The sequence below is a fragment of the Pseudophryne corroboree genome, chromosome 6 (genome assembly GCF_028390025.1).
Source record: "Pseudophryne corroboree isolate aPseCor3 chromosome 6, aPseCor3.hap2, whole genome shotgun sequence".
NCBI classification, from domain to species: Eukaryota; Metazoa; Chordata; class Amphibia; order Anura; family Myobatrachidae; genus Pseudophryne; species Pseudophryne corroboree.
This window is the reverse complement of record NC_086449.1, coordinates 115,005,169-115,027,165: the sequence shown is the minus strand read 5'-3', so window position 1 is coordinate 115,027,165 and position 21,997 is coordinate 115,005,169. Positions and strand designations below refer to the sequence as shown.

General features: G+C 46.0%; 1 protein-coding gene and 1 long non-coding RNA gene across 4 annotated transcripts in view; one reads left to right on the top strand and one right to left on the bottom strand.

Moving 5' to 3' along the window:
• The window catches only part of ADGRE5 (adhesion G protein-coupled receptor E5), a 295,974-nt gene that overhangs the window by 198,562 nt on the left and 75,415 nt on the right, over positions 1-21,997 (bottom strand). The window lies entirely within an intron of this gene.
• Positions 14,270-16,303, top strand: LOC134934932 (uncharacterized). Its single transcript, XR_010179847.1, has 3 exons — positions 14,270-14,372; positions 14,448-14,660; positions 15,565-16,303. It is a non-coding gene; the product is annotated as an uncharacterized LOC134934932 (long non-coding RNA).

The window sequence follows — 21,997 nt, the reverse complement described above, 5'->3', positions numbered from 1 at the left end:
CTGACCATGCTAGACAATGCTTGTCTTATATTGTCACAGCTTCTCGTTATATTAAAGAGGCGGCTTCTGATGCAGGTATCCTGGCAGCCAAGGCCTCTACTACGTCAGTCCTGGTTCGCCGGATATTGTGGCTGAGATCCTGGTCTGTGGATCTGGACTCTAGAAAAACCCTGGAGGTACTCCCTTTTAAGGGAGATATTCTGTTTGGGGAGGATTTAAATAAGATTGTGGCTGACTTGGCTACTGCCAAAACTGCCTGTCTGCTAAGTACTGCTCCTTCTGTGTTGAAGGCTAAAGGTACTTCCTTTCGCCCCTTTCGTCCTTCAGGTAAAGCAAAAGGTCAGGCGTACAACAAACAGGCCCGCACTTCCAAACCTGGTAAGCCGAAGCCCAAAAGAGCCTGGGCGGCCCGTCAGCCAGCTTCCAAGACAGATAAGCCTGTCGCATGACGGGGATCCCAGGGTGGTGGGCCGGCTTCTAGGGTATACCCAGGAATCGTTGAAGACCACTTCAGATGCCTTGGTACGGGAAGTCGTCACTCGAGGTTACGCCATAGCCTTCAAAAACCGCACCCTCATCGATTTTGCCAGACAGATGTCCCGTTGGACAAGACAAAGGCAAACACTCTACATTCGGTGGTACAGACCCTCCTGGATACAGGAGTCGTAGTACAGGTGCCTCTTGTGCAGAGGGGTCGGGGGTGCTATTCTCCGCTGTTTCTAGTCCTGAAACCGAATGGGTCCTCCCGGACTATTCTCAACCCGAAGGTATTAAACAGGTTTGTGAAGGTTTCCAAGATCCGGATGGAAACCCTTCGCTCTATAGTTCTGGCCTTGGAACCTGGGGACTTCATGGTCTCCCTGGATATATAGGATGCTTACCTGCATATTCCTATAGCAGTGTCTCATCAGCAATACCTGAGATTTGCGATTGGCAATTGCCATTACCAGTTTCGGGCGTTACCTTTTGGTTTAACAACGGCTCCGCGAGTCTTTACAAAAGTCATGGCGGTGATTACGATGGTACTGCGCCGTCAAGGAGTCAGGATACTGACGTATTTGGACGACTTGTTAATCCTGGCAAATTCCCCAGAACTTCTCCTGCGTCATCTAGATGTGACGGTCCGGTTTCTGCAAACCCACGGGTGGCTCATCAACTGGAAGAAGTCATCGCTGATCCCTGCTCAGAGCATGGTGCATCTGGGAGCACTATTGCACACTCACAACCAGCGGTTGTTCCTGTCTCAGGAGAGAGTCCTGAAACTTCAGGACAGGATTCGTTGCTTCCTATCTCGTCCGCAAGTGCCGATACATTCGACGATGCAGGTGCTGGGCCTCATGGTGTCAGCATTCGACATGGTGGAGTACGCTCAATTTCACTCTCGCCCTCTCCAGAGGCTGATTCTAGCCAAATGGGATAGCCTGACTCACCGGATCACGTCTCAAATGATCTCATTGACTCCAGAGGGCCGTCTGTCGCTGCTCTGGTGGCTCCGGGACCAACAACTGTGCAAGGGCCGTCCGTTCTGGATAGCCGACTGGGTCCTGTTGAAGAAAGATGCCAGTCTAAGAGGTTGGGGCGCGGTGCTGGAGCAACACTCGCTTCAGGGGCGGCGGACCAAGAAGGAGTCCCTACTCTCGATCAATATTTTGGAGTTGCGGGCGGTCTTCAATGCCTTGAACCTAGCCAACCATTTAATTCAGAACCGTCCTGTTCAAGTACAGTCGGACAACGCCACCAGAGTGGCTTACATAAATCATCAGGGCGGCAATCGAAGCCACCTAGCAATGAAGGAAGTCTCACGGATTCTACAGTGGGCAGAACGCCATCTACCGCCCATATCGGCAATATTCATTCCGGGAGTCCTGAATTGGCAAGCAGACTTTCTAAGTCGTCAGAACATGCATGCCGGCGAGTGGGGCCTCCATCCAGAAGTGTTTCAACTCTTAGTGGAAAGGTGCGGCCTTCCAGATGTAGATCTGATGGCGTCTCGAGACAATCACAAGGTTCCGGTCTTCGAAGCAAGGACAAGGGATCCTCAGGCAGCATTCGTGGATGCGCTGGAGGTACTGTGGAGGTTTCGGCTGCCGTACTTGTTCCCTCCGGTGTCACTCCTGCCCAGGGTAATTCGGAAGCTCAAGCAAGAAAAAGGAATTCTGCTTCTCATAGCTCCAGCGTGGCCCAGACGACACTGGTTCTCAGACCTGCAAGGCCTATCGTCAGAGCGTCCAATTCTACTTCCACAACGCCCAGACCTCCTCGTTCAGGGCCCCTGTGTCTACCAGGACCTAGCCCGCCTGTCTTTGACGGCGTGGCTCTTGAAGCTTCCGTTTTAAGGGCTAAAGGGTTTTCTGAGGCGGTCATTCAAACTATGTTGCGGGCCCGGAAACCGGCTTCGGCTCGGATTTACTATAGGGTCTGGCATTCTTACTTTGTTTGGTGCGCATCTAACGATTATGACGCTTCCAAGTTTAGTATAGCCAAGTTGTTGGCTTTTCTTCAGCAGGGCCTGGACTTAGGCCTGCGTCTGGCCTCCCTCAAGATTCAAATATCTGGCTTGTCGATGTGGTTTCAGAGAAAAATTGCGACCTTACCTGATGTGCATACATTTACTCAGGGCATGTTGTGTATCCAACCTCCCTATGTCCCGCCTGTGGCTCCTTGGGACTTGTCGGTGGTTTTGGAGGCGTTACAAGAGTCTCCGTTTGAACCTTTTCGTTCAGCTGACCTTAAGTGGTTTTCCCTTAAAGTGGTGTTTCTGCTGGCTATTGCTTCAGCTAGAAGAGTGTCGGATTTGGGTGCCTTGTCCTGTAGTTCCCCATATCTGATATTTCACCGTGACCGGGCGGTTCTTAGGACTCGTCTCGGCTATCTACCTAAGGTGGTTTCTTCGTTCCACCTTAATCAGGAGATTGTGGTTCCGGCACTTGTTTCTCCTGATCTGTCTCCCAAAGAGCGGTCTTTGGATATGGTACGGGCTCTACATATCTATGTGAAGATAACTGCTCCTATTTGGAAATCTGATTCTCTTTTTGTTGTGTTTGGGTTTCACAAACGTGGCTGGCCTGCTCACAAGCAAACTCTGGCCAGATGGATTAGAATGGTGATTGCACATGCTTATGTGAAGGCTGGTCTATCTGCTCTTGATCACATTAAGGCCCATTCTACTCGGTCTGTTGGACCTTCTTGGGCGGCCCAACGTGGTGCGACCCTTGAACAATTGTGCAAGGCGGCTACGTGGTCCTCTGTGAACACGTTCATAAGGTTCTATGCCTTCGATACTGCCGCTTCCCAGGATGCTTCCTTTGGACGCCGGGTTCTTGTGCCCGCTACAGTGCGTCCCCTCCCATAAGGAACTGCTTTAGGACATCCCCATTGTCCATTCCTTGTGGAGCCCAGTGTACCCCGCAGCAGAAAACGAGTTTTATGGTAAGAACTTACCCTTGTTAAAAAACTCTTTCTGCGAGGTACACTGGGCTCCACAAGGCGCCCACCCTGATGCACTTAGCTTCTTTGGGTTGGTATGGCATTAGCCGCTGACACGTCTCCTGTCGTGAGAATGCGGTGTTGTGGCTACTAACCTTTGTCGTCTCTTTTCCTGCTACTGCATTGGACTGGTTAACTAAAAACTGAGATCCTGTGCAGGGAGGCAGGGTGATATAGGAAGCGGCGCTATGCATTCTGGGAACAGTCAAAGCTTTGAGCCTGTTGGTGCCTCGGATCAAGATCCTACTCTACACCCCATTGTCCATTCCTTGTGGAGAACAGTGTACCTCGCAGAAAGAGTTTTAACAAGGGTACTGTAAGTTCTTACCATAAAACTCGTTTTTACAAATATTAGGGCATTACACATACAGTATATATGCCTTAGTTACACATTACAGGAGTAACGTAGGGTTCACTGAGGACTGCTCCAAAGAGGGGTAATAACTGACAGGACAGGAAGACTGCTTTTAAGTAGTGAGAGTCAGTGACATATTAACAGGGGGAACCTGTACTCACCTCTTTATATAGCACTCCCAATCCTTATCTCTCTCCTCTATCTCTTTTGCTACTTATTTTCCCATTACCTCTTTTCCCTATCTCTGTCACTTTCTCTCACTCTGGGGTATATTTACTAAAATTCGTATTTTTCAGAATGAGATTAAAGTTCCAACACGAATGACATCGAATGTGTAAAGTTGCAACTTTTTGAATTTATTACGACTCATTTACTAAGCTGTCGTATTTTTCTTTTTCGTGTTTTCCGATGTCGATGTCATTCGTGTCTTTCAAAGGTAGAAAGCGGCCTATTTTGAGGATTTGCGGCCGTGTTATGAGGTTTTTTCATGACTGCGTCATTTTTCATTCACGGCAGTGTTCATCCGTTCCCGGACGCGTTTTTTTTCTAAGTTTCGTTTTTGTCACTCGTCTGTGATTGGTTTGATTCATGATGGAGGAGTGTCTGTGCTCATTACTATAAAACCGCCCCAAACCGTCCGCACCTCGTGGGTTTAGCTAGTGGAGAGGTGAGAGGAAGGTGTGTTAGGAGTTGGTGAGTTGTTTGGAGTTTTTGGCGGTTTTGAGGAGGTTATCGTTGTATTGTTGAGTGCTGTACTGTGTGTGTAAGAAGTCTTGTCATACTTGTTGTGTTGTTATTTAAAAGTCTGTCTAGTTTTGTGTCTTTGTTTTTTTTAAGGTCTATTGTCATTGTGTGTGTGTGTGTGTGTGTGTGTGTGTGTGTGTGTGTGTGTGTGTGTGTGTGTGTGTGTGTGTGTGTGTGGTGGTAGTGGAGGAGTGTGTTTAATGTTTTTTTTTATCAGTGTTATTTGTTGTTTGTCCTGATTATGTCCCAGTCAGAGGTGAGTGTGGTGGAGGAGGTGAGTGAGAGGGAGGAGGTGAGTGAGGTGGAGGAGGTGAGTGAGAGGGAGGAGGTGAGTGAGGTGAAGCAGGTTAGTTAGGAGGAGGGGGAGGTTGCTGCTGCGGCCTCCAGTAATAGTGACAGTGATGGTGCTGTGGCTCCGCAGCCACGCACCACTACAAAGACGGGCCGCAATGTTAAATTCAGCTACGCTGAAAATATGGCTTTGGTGCGGGAGCTGATGAGGCATCATCGGCAGCTGTTTGGCCATGATGCTGCAAAGGTGTCGTCACGCAGAAAGACTGTTCTGTGGGGGAAGGTTGTTGCGGCTGTGAATAGTGAGGGTGTGGTGAGGCGGACCGAGGACACGTGTCGTAAGCGATTCTACGACATCAAGCGCCGTGTCAAGGCTAAGATGTCGAAGGAGGCTAAATCAGCACACCAAACAGGGGGTGGACACCCCTTCCGAGCGTCCTATCAGGATTGGGAGGAGCCTGTGCGTACTCTGATTCCGCCAGAAGTGGTTGGTGCGACTCATGTCCGGGATTCGGATCGGCCAAGGCAGGATGGTGAGATTATTATTGTTTTTTATTTATAATTTTAACATCTGTGCTTTGTACTTAGTTGTCTGAAATGTCTTCTAGCTAATTGTGATTGTAAGTTGGTTCATTCTTATAATGTGTTGGTGATGTAGTTTTAGTCACAATTAGTTTTTTTATTTTCCTTTGTATTGTCAATTTAGCAGGTTGTCTTTGCCTTTTTCTGGTGTTTTAATTCAAAAGTAAATTGTTGTCGTATTTTAATGAAGTGTGATTCATGTGTTTTTTGATAATGTTTAAAATTATAATTTTTCAATGGACTGATGGTTATTGTGTGTTGATCTGGGTTTTATTTTGTGTGGTTGATGTGATTTTAAAAAGCATTTTTTTTTTTTTTGATGCTTACAATTTGCTTTACATATTTGTGGGTAGTGGTTTGATGTTAGCAGCAAAATTTAGTAACACATCGTGCTATATTCTGGTTGTGTCAAGCTACCAAGGGGTAAATTTACTAAGATGGGAGTTCTATTTGAGATGGGATGTTGCCCATAGCAACCAATCAGATTCCAGGTATTATCTTCTAGAAGGTGCTAGATAAATGTGAAGTAGAATCTGATTGGTTGCTATGGGCAACATCCCATCTTAAATAGAATCCCATCTTAGTAAATTTACCCCTTGCAAGTTTGGATTTTAAGTAGTGATGTGCACCGGACATTTTTCGGGTTTTGTGTTTTGGATTCGGTTCCGCGGCCGTGTTTTGGATTCGGACGCGTTTTGGCAAAACCTCACCGAAATTTTTTTGTCGGATTCGGGTGTGTTTTGGATTCGGGTGTTTTTTTAAAAAAAAACCCAAAAAACAGCTTAAATCATAGAATTTGGGGGTTATTCTGATCCCATAGTATTATTAACCTCAATAACCATAATTTCCACTCATTTCCAGTCTATTCTGAACACCTCACAATATTATTTTTAGTCCAAAAATTTGCACCGAGGTCGCTGGATGGCTAAGCTAAGCGACACAAGTGGCCGACACAAACACCTGGCTCATCTAGGAGTGGCACTGCAGTGTCAGGCAGGATGGCACTTCAAAAAAATTGTCCCCAAACAGCACATGATGCAAAGAAAAAAAGAGGTGCACCAAGGTCGCTGTGTGACTAAGCTAAGCGACACAAGTGGCCGACAAAAACACCTGGCCCATCTAGGAGTGGCACTGCAGTGTCAGGCAGGATGGCACTTCAAAAAAACAGTCCCCAAACAGCACATGATGCAAAGAAAAAAAGAGGCGCAATCAGAGCCGGCCCTAACCAATATGATGCCCTAGGCAAGATTTTGGCTGGTGCCCCCTAGCACCACCGCTGGTTCCGCCTCTGACCTTGCACCTCTTTCCCAGCACCATCACCCCTCACCCATAGCAGTCTTTACTTTGGTGTTTGTACCCCCTATATTTTAAATAGGAACAGTTCGCACATTTGGTGCTCAGCCCAAAGAGGGGTGTGTTTTTGCTGGCAAGGGGCATGGCCACACAATAGTAACCCCAATTCCAATTACGCCACACAGTAGTGCAACTTTATTCACATTTGATCATGCAATAGTGTCCATGATTCATATTACATCCCACAGTAGTATCACTTTACCTTATAAACGTTACTCCTCACAGTAGAGCCCCTTATTCACATTACATCACACTGAATGGCTCCTTATTCACATTACACCACACCCTATTGCTCTTTATTCACATTAGATGTCACAGTAGTGCCCTTTCTATACGCAACGCCATAGTAGAGCACCTTATACACATAATGCCACAGAGTAATGCCCCTTACACATATGAGACACATTATTAAAGTCCTTATAAACATAATGCTCCTTACACATTATGACAACCTTTATTAATGCCCTTATACACATAATGACACACATAATGCCCCCTACACATTTGCTGCACATTATTAGTGCCCCTATACACATAATGACACACATACAGTAGTACCCTGTTACACATATGCCGCACATTATTAATGCCCTTATACACATAATGACACACATAGTGCCCCTTACACATATGTTGCACATTATTATTGCATTTTTACATGACACACATAATGCTTACACATATTCTGAACACTACTGCACAACAAACCCACTCACATGTACACAGCACTCACACTGCCACTAACACTGTGACCTCTGCCTCTGCTTGGATACAGATGTGTCCTCATAAATCTTGCCTTAATGCTAAAGTTGGGTACCTTTTTTTATGAAAATGCAGCTTATTTGCATTGCTATGTGGCTAGGATGCACAAGTAGCTTCTGCTGATTAAAATGGTATGTAGCATGCCTATATACTGTGAGACTGCGCTGCATCTGCATATGAAATGCTACACACAGAATATAGGCATGCTGCATATCATTTTAATCAGCAGAAGCTGCTGATGCCCCTAGGCATATCAAATGCCCTAGGCAATTGCCTAGTTTGCCTATGCCTATGGCCGGCTCTGGGGGCAATGAGGTAGCTGTGTGACTAAGCTAAGCGACCCAAGTGGCCGACACAAACACCTGGCCCATCTAGGAGTGGCACTGCAGTGTCAGACAGGATGGCACTTCAAAAAAATTGTCCCCAAACAGCACATGATGCAAAGAAAAATGAAAGAAAAAAAGAGGTGCAAGATGGAATTGTCCTTGGGCCCTCCCACCCACCCTTATGTTGTATAAACAGGACATGCACACTTTAACAAACCCATCATTTCAGCGACAGGGTCTGCCACACAAACTGTGACTGAAATGACCAAAAAAGAAGCAATCAATCTCTCCTTGCACAAACTGGCTCTACAGAGGCAAGATGTCCACCTCATCATCATCCTCCGATTCCTCACCCCTTTCACTGTGTACATCCCCCACCTCACAGATTATTAATTCGTCCCCAGTGGAATCCACCATCTCAGATCCCTGTGTACTTTCTGGAGGCAATTGCTGGTGAATGTCTCCATGGAGGAATTGATTATAATTCATTTTGATGAACATCATCTTCTCCACCTTTTCTGGAAGTAACCTCGTACGCCGATTGCTGACAAGGTGAGCGGCTGCACTAAACACTCTTTCGGAGTACACACTGGAGGGAGGGCAACTTAGGTAGAATAAAGCCAGTTTGTGCAAGGGCCTCCAAATTGCCTCTTTTTCCTGACAGTATACGTACTGACTGTCTGACGTGCCTACTTGGATGCGGTCACTCATATAATCCTCCACCATTCTTTCAATGGTGACAAAGTCATATGCAGTGACAGTAGACGACATGTCAGTAATCGTTGCCAAGTCCTTCAGTCCGGACCAGATGTCAGCACTCGCTCCAGACTGCCCTGCATCACCGCCAGCGGGTGGGCTCGGAATTCTTAGCCTTTTCCTCGCACCCCCAGTTGCGGGAGAATGTGAAGGAGGAGCTGTTGACGGGTCACGTTCTGCTTGACTTGACAATTTTCTCCCCAGCAGGTCTTTGAACCTCTGCAGACTTGTGTCTGCCGGAAAGAGAGATACAATGTAGGTTTTAAATCTAGGATCGAGCACGGTGGCCAAAATGTAGTGCTCTGATTTCAACAGATTGACCACCCGTGAATACTGGTTAAGCGAATGAAGGGCTCCATCCACAAGTCCCACATGCCTAGCGGAATCGCTCTGTTTTAGCTCCTCCTTCAAGGTCTCCAGCTTCTTCTGCAAAAGCCTGATGAGGGGAATGACCTGACTCAGGCTGGCAGTGTCTGAACTGACTTCACGTGTGGCAAGTTCAAAGGGTTGCAGAACCTTGCACAACGTTGAAATCATTCTCCACTGCGCTTGAGTCAGGTGCATTCCCCCTCCTTTGCCTATATCGTGGGCAAATGTATAGGCTTGAATGGCCTTTTGCTGCTGCTCCATCCTCTGAAGCATATAGAGGGTTGAATTCCACCTCGTTACCACCTCTTGCTTCAGATGATGGCAGGGCAGGTTCAGGAATGTTTGGTGGTGCTCCAGTCTTCGGCACGCGGTGGCTGAATGCCGAAAGTGGCCCGCAGTTCTTCGGGCCACCAACAGCATCTTTTGCACGCCCCTGTCGTTTTTTAAATAATTCTGCCCCACCAAATTCAATGTATGTGCAAAACATGGGACGTGCTGGAATATGCCCAGATGTAATGCACGCACAATATTGCTGGCGTTGTCCGATGCCACAAATCCCCAGGAGAGTCCAATTTGGGTAAGCCATTCTGCGATGATGTTCCTCAGTTTCCGTAAGAGGTTGTCAGCTGTGTGCCTCTTATGGAAAGCGGTAATACAAAGCATAGCCTGCCTAGGAACGAGTTGGCGTTTGCGAGATGCTGCTACTGGTGCCGCCGCTGCTGTTCTTGCTGCGGGAGGCAATACATCTACCCAGTGGGCTGTCACAGTCATATAGTCCTGAGTCTGCCCTGCTCCACTTGTCCACATGTCCGTGGTTAAGTGGACATTGGGTACAACTGCATTTTTTAGGACACTGGTGACTCTTTTTCTGACATCTGTGTACATTTTCGGTATCGCCTGCCTAGAGAAATGGAACCTAGATGGTATTTGGTACCGGGGACACAGTACCTCAATCAAGTCTCTAGTTGCCTCTGAATTAATGATGGATACCGGAACCACGTTTCTCACCACCCAGGCTGACAAGACCTGAGTTATCCGCTTTGCAGCAGGATGACTGCTGTGATATTTCATCTTCCTCGCAAAGGACTGTTGGACAGTCAATTGCTTACTGGAAGTAGTACAAGTAGTCTTCCGACTTCCACTCTGGGGTGACGACCGACTCCCAGCAGCAACAACAGCAGTGCCAGCAGCAGTAGGCGTTACACTCAAGGATGCATCGGAGGAATCCCAGGCAGGAGAGGACTCGTCAGACTTGCCAGTGACATGGCCTGCAGGACTACTGGCTTTCCTGTGTAAGGAGGAAATTGACACTTAGGGAGTTGGTGGTGTGGTTTGCAGGAGCTTGGTTACAAGAGGAAGGGATTTAGTGGTCAGTGGACGTCATCCAAAGTTTTTGCACTTGTCACTGACTTATGATGAATGCGCTGCAGGTGACGTATAAGGGAGGATGTTCCGAGGTGGTTAACGTCCTTACCCCTACTTATTACAGCTTGACAAAGACAACACATGGCTTGACACCTGTTGTCCGCATTTGTGTTGAAATAATTCCACACCGAAGAGCTGATTTTTTTTGTATTTTGACCAGGCATGTCAATGGCCATATTCGTCCCACGGACAACTGGTGTCTCCCCGGGTGCCTGACTTAAACAAACCACCTCACCATCAGAATCCTCCTTGTCAATTTCCTCCCCAGCGCCAGCAACAACCATATCCTCATCCTGGTGTACTTCAACACTGACATCTTCAATTTGACTATCAGGAACTGGACTGCGGGTGCTCCTTCCAGCACTTGCAGGGGGCGTGCAAATGGTGGAAGGCGCAAGCTCTTCCCGTCCAGTGTTGGGAAGGTCAGGCATCGCAACCGACACAATTGGACTCTCCTTGGGGATTTGTGATTTAGCAGAAAGCACAGTACTTTGCTGTGCTTTTGCCAGCTTAAGTCTTTTAATTTTTCTGGCGAGAGGATGAGTGCTTCCATCCTCATGTGAATCTGAACCACTAGCCATGAACATAGGCCAGGGCCTCAGCCGTTCCTTGCCACTCCGTGTCGTAAATGGCATATTGGCAAGTTTACGCTTCTCATCAGACGCTTTCAATTTTGCTTTTTGGGTCATTTTACTGAACCCTTGTTTTTTGGATTTGACATGCTCTCTACTATGACATTGGGCATCGGCCTTGGCAGACGACAATGATGGCATTTCATCGTCTCGGCCATGACTAGTGGCAGCAGCTTCAGCACGAGGTGGAAGTGGATCTTGATCTTTCCCTATTTTACCCTCCACATTTTTGTTCTCCATTTTTTAATGCGTGGAATTATATGCTTGTATCAATAGCAATGCTACTATATATACTGCACACAACTGAAATGCACCACAGGTATAGAATGTAGATGGATAGTATACTTGACGACACAGAGGTAGGTACAGCAGTGGCCTTTCGTACCGTACTGCTATATATACTGGTGGTCACTGTTTCAGCAAACTGCACAACTAAAATGCACCACAGGTATAGAATGTAGATAGATAGTATACTTCACGACACAGAGGTAGGTACAGCAGTGGCCTTCCGTACCGTACTGCTATATATACTGGTGGTCACTGTGTCAGCAAACTGCACAACTGAAATGCACCACAGGTATAGAATCGACATGGATAGTATACTTGACGACACAGAGGTAGGTACAGCAGTGGCCTTCCGTACCGTACTGCTATATATATATACTGGTGGTCACTGTGTCAGCAAACTGCACAACTGAAATGCACCACAGGTATAGAATCTAGATGGATAGTATACTTGACGACACAGAGGTAGGTACAGCAGTGGCCTTCCATACTGTACTGCTATATATACTGGTGGTCACTGTGTCAGCAAACTGCACAACTGAAATGCACCACAGGTATAGAATCTAGTTGGATAGTATACTTGACGACACAGAGGTAGGTATGGCAGTGGCCTTCCGTACCGTACTGCTATATATACTGGTGGTCACAGTATCAGCAAACTGCACAACTGAAATGCACCACAGGTATAGAATCTAGATGGATAGTATACTTGACGACACAGAGGTAGGTACAGCAGTGGCCTTCCGTACCATACTGCTATATATACTGGTGGTCACTGTGTCAGCAAATTGCACAACTGAAATGCACCACATGTATGGAATCGACATGGATAGTATACTTGACGACACAGAGGTAGGTACAGCAGTGGCCTTTCCGTACCGTACTGCTATATATACTGGTGGTCACTGTGTCAGCAAACTGCACAACTGAAATGCACCACAGGTATAGAATCTAGATGGATAGTATACTTGACGACACAGATGTAGGTACAGCAGTGGCCTTCCGTACCGTACTGCTATATATACTGGTGGTCACTGTGTCAGCAAACTGCAAAACTAAAATGCACCACAGGTATAGAATGTAGATGGATAGTATACTTGACGACACAGAGGTAGGTACAGCAGTGGCCTTCCGTACCGTACTGCTATATATACTGGTGGTCATTGTGTCAGCAAACTGCACAACTGAAATGCACTACAGGTATAGAATCTAGATGGATAGTATACTTGACGACACAGAGGTAGGTACAGCAGTGGCCTTCTTTACCGTACTGCTATATATACTGGTGGTCACTGTGTCAGCAAACTGCACAACTGAAATGCACCACAGGTATAGAATGTAGATGGATAGTATACTTGACGACACAGAGGTAGGTACAGCAGTGGCCTTCCGTACTGTACTGCTATATATACTGGTGGTCACTGTGTCAGCAAACTGCACAACTGAAATGCACCACAGGTATAGCATGTAGATGGATAGTATACTTGATGACACAGAGGTAGGTACAGCAGTGGCCTTCCGTATCGTACTGCTATATATACTGGTGGTCACTGTGTCAGCAAACTGCAAAACTGAAATGCACCACAGGTATAGCATGTAGATGGATAGTATACTTGATGACACAGAGGTAGGTACAGCAGTGGCCTTCCGTACCGTACTGCTATATATACTGGTGGTCACTGTGTCAGCAAACTGCACAACTGAAATGCACCACAGGTATAGAATGTAGATGGATAGTATACTTGACGACACAGAGGTAGGTACAGCAGTGGCCTTCCGTACCGTACTGCTATATATACTGGTGGTCACTGTGTCAGCAAACTGCACAACTGAAATGCACCACAGGTATAGAATCTAGATGGAGAGTATACTTGACGACACAGAGGTAGGTACAGCAGTGGCCTTCCGTACCATACTGCTATATATACTGGTGGTCACTGTGTCAGCAAACTGCACAACTGAAATGCACCACAGGTATAGAATCTAGTTGGATAGTATACTTGACGACACAGAGGTAGGTACAGCAGTGGCCTACTGTACCGTAATGCTATATATTATATACTGATGGTCACTGATCAGCAAAACCCTGCACTGTACTCCTTCTATATAATATTATAATGGTGGTCCCCAGAATAAAGCAGCACACTGAGCACAGATATGGCGTGTTTTTCAGGCAGACAACGTATACTGGTGGTCACTGTCAGCAAAACTCTGCACTGTACTCCTGCTATATAATACAGCTGCTCCCCAGTCCCCACAATTAAGCAGTGTGAGCACAGATATATGCAGCACACTGAGCACAGATATGGAGCGTTTTTTTCAGGCAGAGAACGGATAAAACTGGTGGTCACTGATCAGCAAAACTCTGCACTGTACTCCTCCTATATTAATATAAAGCTGCTCCCCAGTCCCCACAATGATATAAGCAAGCACAAATATTTGCATCAACTCAACAATGAATAAACGGAGAGGACGCCAGCCACGTCCTCTCCCTAACATTTCCAATGCACAATTGAAAATGGCGGCGACGCGCGGCTGCTTATATAGAATCCGAATCTCGCGAGAATCCGACAGCGGGATGATGACGTTCGGGCGCGCTCGGGTTAACCGAGCCATACGGGAGAATCCGAGTATGGCTCGGACCCGTGTAAAAAGGGTGAAGTTCGGGGGGGGTTCGGTTTCCGAGAAACCGATCCCGCTCATCACTAGTTTTAAGTAGTATAATATTGTGCATTATGCACCTTTGTGTATGGATTGTTTGGTGAAATTGTTTATTGATTCAACTATACACACCCAATGAAGTCAGGCAGAAAAGCATAAGCATAGTTTAGTTTACTTCTCATCAGGTTCCACATATGTTTACATCACAATAAGGAATTTGCATAAAAAGATAAACATAATAGTATGTTCATTAGTACATTCTTCATATTTTTACAGTACGAAAGAGAAGCAGCACAGCCAGGCCACATCCCACACTGCCAAGAGATGCAGATGCTGGCGATGCAGGTAAGAATTTAGTGTAAACACATATTCTGAAAACACAGAGAAAAGCAGAATGTTAATGTTTATCTTATCACATAGGTTCTTCTTCAGCAAACCCCCCTCCACTAAGGTGCCCATCACAGGGTTTGGATCCTCAACATAGGAGGCCAACCAAGAGACGCCATCTTGAGGCTGAATCACCAGCAGCATCCTCACCACCCCAACGGCGCATCTCCATAGTGTCGGCCCTGCCACCACAAGCCATTTTGGCAAGCCCAGAAAGCGAGAATCCTCAATCCCCTCAGCTGTCTGGTGAGTAAACATAACAATTACTTGTAGAGAAGTAAAAAAACAGTGGGGTAGATGTATTAACCTGGAGAAGACATAAGGAAGTGATAAACCAGTGATATGTGCAAGGTGCTAAAGGCAGCAGCCAAACAAATCCTAACTGTTAATTTACATATTGTAGCTGTTTGGCTTGTGCCTTTATCACCTTGCACATATCACTGGTTTATCACTTCCTTATGTCTTCTCCAGGTTAATTCATCTGCCCCACTGTTTGTGCACAGAAAAAAAATGTGTCACAAATAAACATTCATCCTTGTAATAAACAGCAAGCACATGGGGGTTTTGGTTTTTCTTTGTGCATATTTTTCAGAGGTGATGTTGGGCATAGCAACAAATATTTTTTTTTTTCAATGTTTGCTAGAAACAGCTACATAAATGTTAAGTCTCATCCAATTGTTTTGCATGCCCAACATCACCAGTTCGAAAACATAAGACACCTTAAGACTTTTTCCACCATTGTTAATGTTTACATTTTTTACCACTATATTTGTTTAACTTTTGGCCAGACCACTGACTGCCTTGAACAATGTATGAGTGTATGGCTCAAAACATTTATTGTATTGTGTGTGTTCTTCAAAAGGAAGCTTCATACACAATATGTAAATGTAGTAATTTGTATTTGTTAGAGTTCTTCGTGTTCGAACATTAATTATGGCTCAGAGTCCAACAATTCCCTTAAACATTTTTCAACTGAGTAGTAAACGTTAAAAGCAACATATTTATACAAAAAGGTGAGCTACATTGTGAAGTTTATGCAACAATCTATTTATCAACATGAATATTAAGAAGTAATGCATGTTGACGTAAAGCTATAATTAGACCAATGCTAAATAATGACTAAATAGTGGCTGTCTTCAACCCCATACAGAACCACCCATCATGGCCGAGGATGCCCCGCAGGAAAGTGACCAGGAGGATACCTACACACTACACCTGCAAGCCATAGATCCTACCCAGACAACCATGCCGCAGGACATACCCCAAACATCCCACAGCCCACAATTGAGCCCAACACCACCCCAGCAACAAATGGCCCCCCGAGTTTTGGAGGAGTTGGGCCACACAACAGGCGCAACACTATGCGTGCCTGAACACCCACACCCAATACCTTGCCAGTCTGCCCCATTATCTGCCGCGACTCAGTCAGAACTCAGGCAGACTGATAGTTCAGGTTGGCAGAATTGCGAATTCAATGGAGCAGATGAGGGCAGACAACACCCAAATGCAAGCCAATCTGCAACGCATCATGGATGAACAACAGCAGCAACAACAAACACTAATTCAAATTATTCAACACAACCAAATGATTAACGAAAACCTGTCCAGAATTATAGTAAACAACACTGCCGCTAATACCCAAATGACTGCAAGCCTAAATAACCTGAGCCAAAGCCTTAATATGTTGGCATCACACCAAGTAAGCTCTAGCTCGGGAACAACTACACCAAGCCAGACCCCAGTTAACTCCCCAGTTAGACGCTCAAGCCGAACCCGGCCCAACGAACCAGGGCAAGCCTCTGCACCCAGCACACACACACACAAAAAAAATAATGACGACTGCATAATATTTTGTTCCAAATAATGTTTTTTGATTTGTTACACCAAAAATGCCTGTGTTAAAGGTAATACATTTTTCACACGGAATATGTGTATTGTTTAATTTGCAACACAAACCACCTGCACATTAGTGGATTGGCCCAGATGTCTATTGGTATAAATATATTGCCTTCCCCTAGGTGGGCTCAGCTCAACGTGTGTGCAATCTATGGCACCCAGCACATTGGCCATGCCAGCAAGCTCAGAGAAAGCTACCCTGACTGCATGCCACTGCGACTCCTGGGTAGGGAAGCAGAGAGAGGCATCTATGTGGCCATCCAAGACATCCAAAACCTGAGTGGACATTACCAAATTGAAGGTGAGTGTCATGACCTCTAATCAATACAATACTGTGTTATATTACATAACAGAAGCACCCCTTAGACATAGACGTGTATGTATGTTTTAACTCACCTGAATTAAAAATTTAGAAATGGTGGCCTGTGAGATACTAATTACATCGCCAGTCACAGGCTGGAAGCTGCCAGTAGCCATAAAGTGCAACACAGCCAGGAGTTTGTGCAGGCCTGAGACAGAGCGAGAGCGTGCTGTGTCAGGGTCTAGGTTCAGTTTGACACGGTCATACAGACGGAAAATGTTTTCTCTATTTAGCCGGACCATCTGTATAACCTGGTCATCGGCCAATTTGTTCAAGTTTAAACGCCCCCTAAAAAAGCCAGCTCTGCCCAGCCTACGCGGAACCTGTACAACCTGCTGACCATGTTCAGTTTCCTGGCCTTGCTTTATTGTAGCCTCATGGAGCAGTCTCAGGTATCCCCCAGCAAACAAGAAATCAGTACTACACACGGTACCAGCCATTTCAGAGTGAGAGATGTGAAACATGTGCTTGGGTCCCTTTTAAAGGTCCAAAAAATCAGGTGTGAGTAATGTAAAATTGGAAACACATGTAAACACGCTTCTCAAAAGCAGTTCTACTTTTTTTTTAGGCTTTTTTTACGATTTGCTATTTTTCATGGCCGCCAGTGGCGGATTTAGGGGGGGGGGGGGGGGCACCAAGGCACGTGCCCCCCCTGTCATTTTTAGTTGATTTTTGTATTTTTATTTTTATTTTCTTTTGTGCGCACGCCGCAGCCCTCGCGGTGGCTTGGGGGCGAGGGGCTGCGGGGGCGCCACTGATTTAGTGCAGACTGACATGCGGACGAGCGTCCGCATGTCAGTCTGCGGTCTCGTTTCCTCCGCTGCTGTTAGGAGGGACACGGAGGGCACAGTGCACGCCTCCCTGTGTCCCTCCTGGGTCTCCGGCGGCCGCGGGTCTCATAAAGGAAGTGCCGTTCGTGAGCACTTCCTTTATTAGAGTGACCCGCGGCCGCCGGAGACACAGGAGGGACACAGGGAGGCGTGCACTGTGCCCTCCGTGTCCCTCCTAACAGCAGGGGAGCGGGGGGAGCGGCTGCGGCGGAGGAAGCGGGGGGGGGACGCACTGAGGGGGCATATCTGGCACTGGGGGGGAATATCTGGCACTGGGGGCATATTTGGCAGGGAGGGGGGGGGGAATATCTGGCACTGGGGACATATATGGCACTGGGGGGAATATCTGGCACTGGGGGCATATATGGCACTGGGGGGGGGGGGATATCTGGCACTGGGGGCATATGTGGCACTGGGGGGGGAATATCTGGCACTGGGGGCATATGTGGCACTGGGGGGGAATATCTGGCACTGGGGCATATGTGGCACTGGGGGCATATATAGCACTGGGGAGGGGGGATATCTGGCACTGGGGGCATATGTGGCACTGTCGGGGAATATCTGGCACTGGGGGCATATGTGGCACTGGGGGGTATATGTGTACCTGGCACATGGGGGGGGGCTATATTTGGCACTGGGGGCATGTGAGTACCTGGCACCGTGGGGGAATATCTGGCACTGGGGACATATGTGGCACTGGGAGCACAGCCCTAGCAACAAGGACTACCTCCTAGCAACGAGCATGACACCCAGTGCATGAAACCCCTGGCAACGAGCATGACACCCAGTGCATGAAACCCCTGGCAACGAGCATGACACCCAGTGCATGAAACCCCTGGCAACGAGCATGACACCCTGAGCATGAAAACCCCTGGCACCGTGCATGGAACCAAGAGCATGAAACCCCTGGCAACGAGCATGACACCCAGTGCATGAAACCCCTGACAACGAGCAGGTATTTGAAAAGTAATTAGAAGCCTTACTGTAGGACTTAATGTGTAATGGGCATTACGGTGTGTGGCATAATGTATCACGGACATTGCGGTGTGTGTCATAATGTGTCACAGGCATTACGGTGTATGGTATACTATATCGCTGGCATTGTGATATGTGGTATAATGTCTCAGGGTCATTGCAGTGTGTGGCATAATGTATCACGGACATTGCGGTGTGTGTCATAATGTGTCAGGCATTACGGTGTGTGGTATACTATATCACGGGCATTGTGGTATAATGTCTCAGGGTCATTGCAGTGTGGCATAATATATAACGGGCATTGCGGTGTGTGGCATAGGGTATAACGGGCATTGCGGTATGTGTCACAGGCATTACGGTGTACGGTATACTATATCACGGGCATTGTGGTATAATGTCTCAAGGTCATTGCAGTGTGTGGCATAATGTGTCACAGGCATTGTATGTGCTATAATGTATCGGGCATTGCAGTGTGTGGTATAATGTATCACGGACATTGCAGTGTGTGTCATAATGTGTCACAGACATTGTATGTGCTATAATGTATCAGGGGCAGTGCAGTGTGTAGCATAATGTATAACGGGCATTGCAATTCCTGTCATAATGTGTCACAGGCATTATAGTGTGTGGCATAATGTGTCGGGGGCATTACGGTGTGTGGCATAATGTGTCGGGGGCATTACGGTGTGTGCATACTGTGTCATGTGCATTATTGTGTGTGGCATAATGTCTAAGGGCCATTGCAGTATGTGGCATAATGTATACTGGGCATTACTATAAGGAGGAAAAATGACAAATAATGTAAGGGGCATGAATCAGGATTATTTTTCTTTCCTGTGGTGGCCAACGTCTGGGCGTGCAGGTTGCAAAACTGGGGTATAAGGTAGTCTTTTCCTGCAATACCACGCCCATTCCAACGAAGCCACACCCATTCCATCGAAGCCACGCCCCTTATGGTGCCCCCCCTGTAATTTTTTTCTGGATCCGCCCCTGACGGCCGCGCATGCATTTTCACGGAAGAGATTTCAAATACGAATGCTTAGTAAATGACGAGTTCTATACCTAAACTGCCGCGTTTGACCGATGGTGTATTCATTCGTATTTTTACTACACAGCCGACAAAAAAATACGAATGCCCTTATCACTGCCGTGATTTGAGTTTAGTAAATTCCCGATATGATACTTTGAAGAAAAAACACCATCTCGGTCAAAATCGGGAGCTTAGTAAATATCCCCCTCTCTCTCTATCTCACAGACACTCTTGTCACTTTGTTTTAATAAATGTTTCTGTCACCCATGTGTCACCCCCACTCCAGTGGTGGGGATAGACTATAGTAACCAGCTAGTATTTTCTCTGTGCAGCATCTGTGAGGTGTCACTGTGCCCCACTGAATTTTATTCAAAACATGCAAAAGTAGGCAGACGGTGTCCGCCTATTTCTGTGACATCACAAGTTGGAGAAAGTTGGCTGGTCTGATTACAAAGTTGGTTAGGTTTATGGAGTCACTGTTTGAGACACTAAGGTCAGCTGGATGGTTGGAGGGAAGTTTCTTTGGTACATGGCCAGCTTTTGCCTTGCATATCACTCATGTATCCAGGTATAGTGATGTACTGGTCACGCCTACTTTGTTTTTGGTACCATGTATAGTTGATTTGGTGACGCCCATGTGAGGCCACTTCCAGAAATTATTCCAGGGCCACTTTTAGTTCCCAATCCGTCCCTGTATCACACCTTAGGCTAAAACCTGCCTGAAAAAAATTACCTACACCCCTGTGAAAACTGCACTGCAATCGGTTCATTGGTTTCGGGATTTATCTCCATCAAACAAACAAACAAACAAAGTTTAATTTATAAAATATATAGAAATGTCCAGAGCTAAAAAGCGGGCAACGGAGATAGTAAAGGACCAGCTACACCCCGGCCACAGCATGTTTAACTTGCTTCCTTCAGGCAGGCATTACAGGGCCGTCCCCGCCAGGTCAACCAGAAGCCTCATAAGTTTCTTACCCCAAGCTGTCCGCCTGCTGAACTCCTGAACATTGACTGACTAGACATACATGTATCTCAGTTGTGTCCCTACGGTATTCCTATCTGTATGACTTTACTTGCCCCCACCACCTGCTGCTTATCTGTTACCTACTTGGCTGTTGTATAGCAAACTGAAGACAAATTCCTAGTATACACAAGTATACCTGGCCAATAAAGATAATTCTGATTTATTTGGTTTGCAAAACCCTGTAGAGTCCAAAACTGGTCAGTAGTGCTGTGGATTAAGGGGTCTATTTATGAAGCAGTGCCAAGTGTGGAGAAGTAAGCCAGTGGAGAAGTTACCCATGGCAACCAATCAGCATTGAAGTAACATTTTTAATTTGCATACTATACAATTGTAGGGAGCAGCTGATTGGTTGCTATGCTCACTTCTCCACTCTATTCACTGCTTCATGAATAAACCCCTATTTTCTATATACCACTGCTAATGTACATTAGAGGATTATATCTAACCTTGTCACTTTATTTGATTCCAGATGCTCAACCTTCTACAATAACTTTGCCAAATACAGGTAAGAATAAGGAATTTCATCTACAATTTTTGTCTTTCTTTTGTCTTAGGGGCATATTTATTAACTTTATTTTTACTACGATAATGTGAAAAAAGTTGTTTTTACACCCTTTTCACATTATTTTAGTATCACTCAAATGTATTAAACTGCTCCAAATCCTTTAATACACATTTATTTATTTATTTTGTAACCAGATCGCATTTCCCATACTTATAATGAGAAATGCGATCTGGGCAATTTTACTAAAAACAAAAATGTGAAGAAAAAAACGCAATGAACCCTGTGATAATTATGGCAGCTTCAGCTGCGACTATTGATACATCTGTGTGACAATAATACAACAATCGCAGTGCGAGTTTGGCTGGTTTTATCACATCCCATCCACTGAGGATGCAGATGGTGATAAATCAGCCTCTTAATCTTTTATAGCCATATTGAATTGATCATTGTTGTCACCACGTCAGTGGCAATGAAGGACAGACATTAAAACCTCTCAATTGTCCTCTTTTGAAAGCTCTGTCTTCCTGATATAGGCAGCACTGTTCCTATTGGCCGGGCAGTTGTGGTGGTGAGTGCCGTTCAGTGGTTCTCTGAGTAGCCACCGTTCCACTCCAACAGCTAAAGATGTCTGGCTATATGCATATTTGATCATTCAGTGTCATTGGTCAGAGTCCTTACCACTTGATGTGAGAATAAGTGATAGTAGCAATTTTAATTATAAAATTGCATTGAAAATGTTAATAGTTGCATTGAAATAGAGTTCATTAGTTCAAATTACATCATACTGTATCCAATATAATTTTATTTGCAATTGGGATCCTTTACCTATTCCATTTACTTGCCGTCAGCAAATATGAATGTGAGTGAAGTATCTCCCAACCATGCAAGCGTTTGCATTCACTATATGTTGTGCAATTGTAAAGCACAATGGAATTTGCTGCGCTCTTTAAGAAACTGTT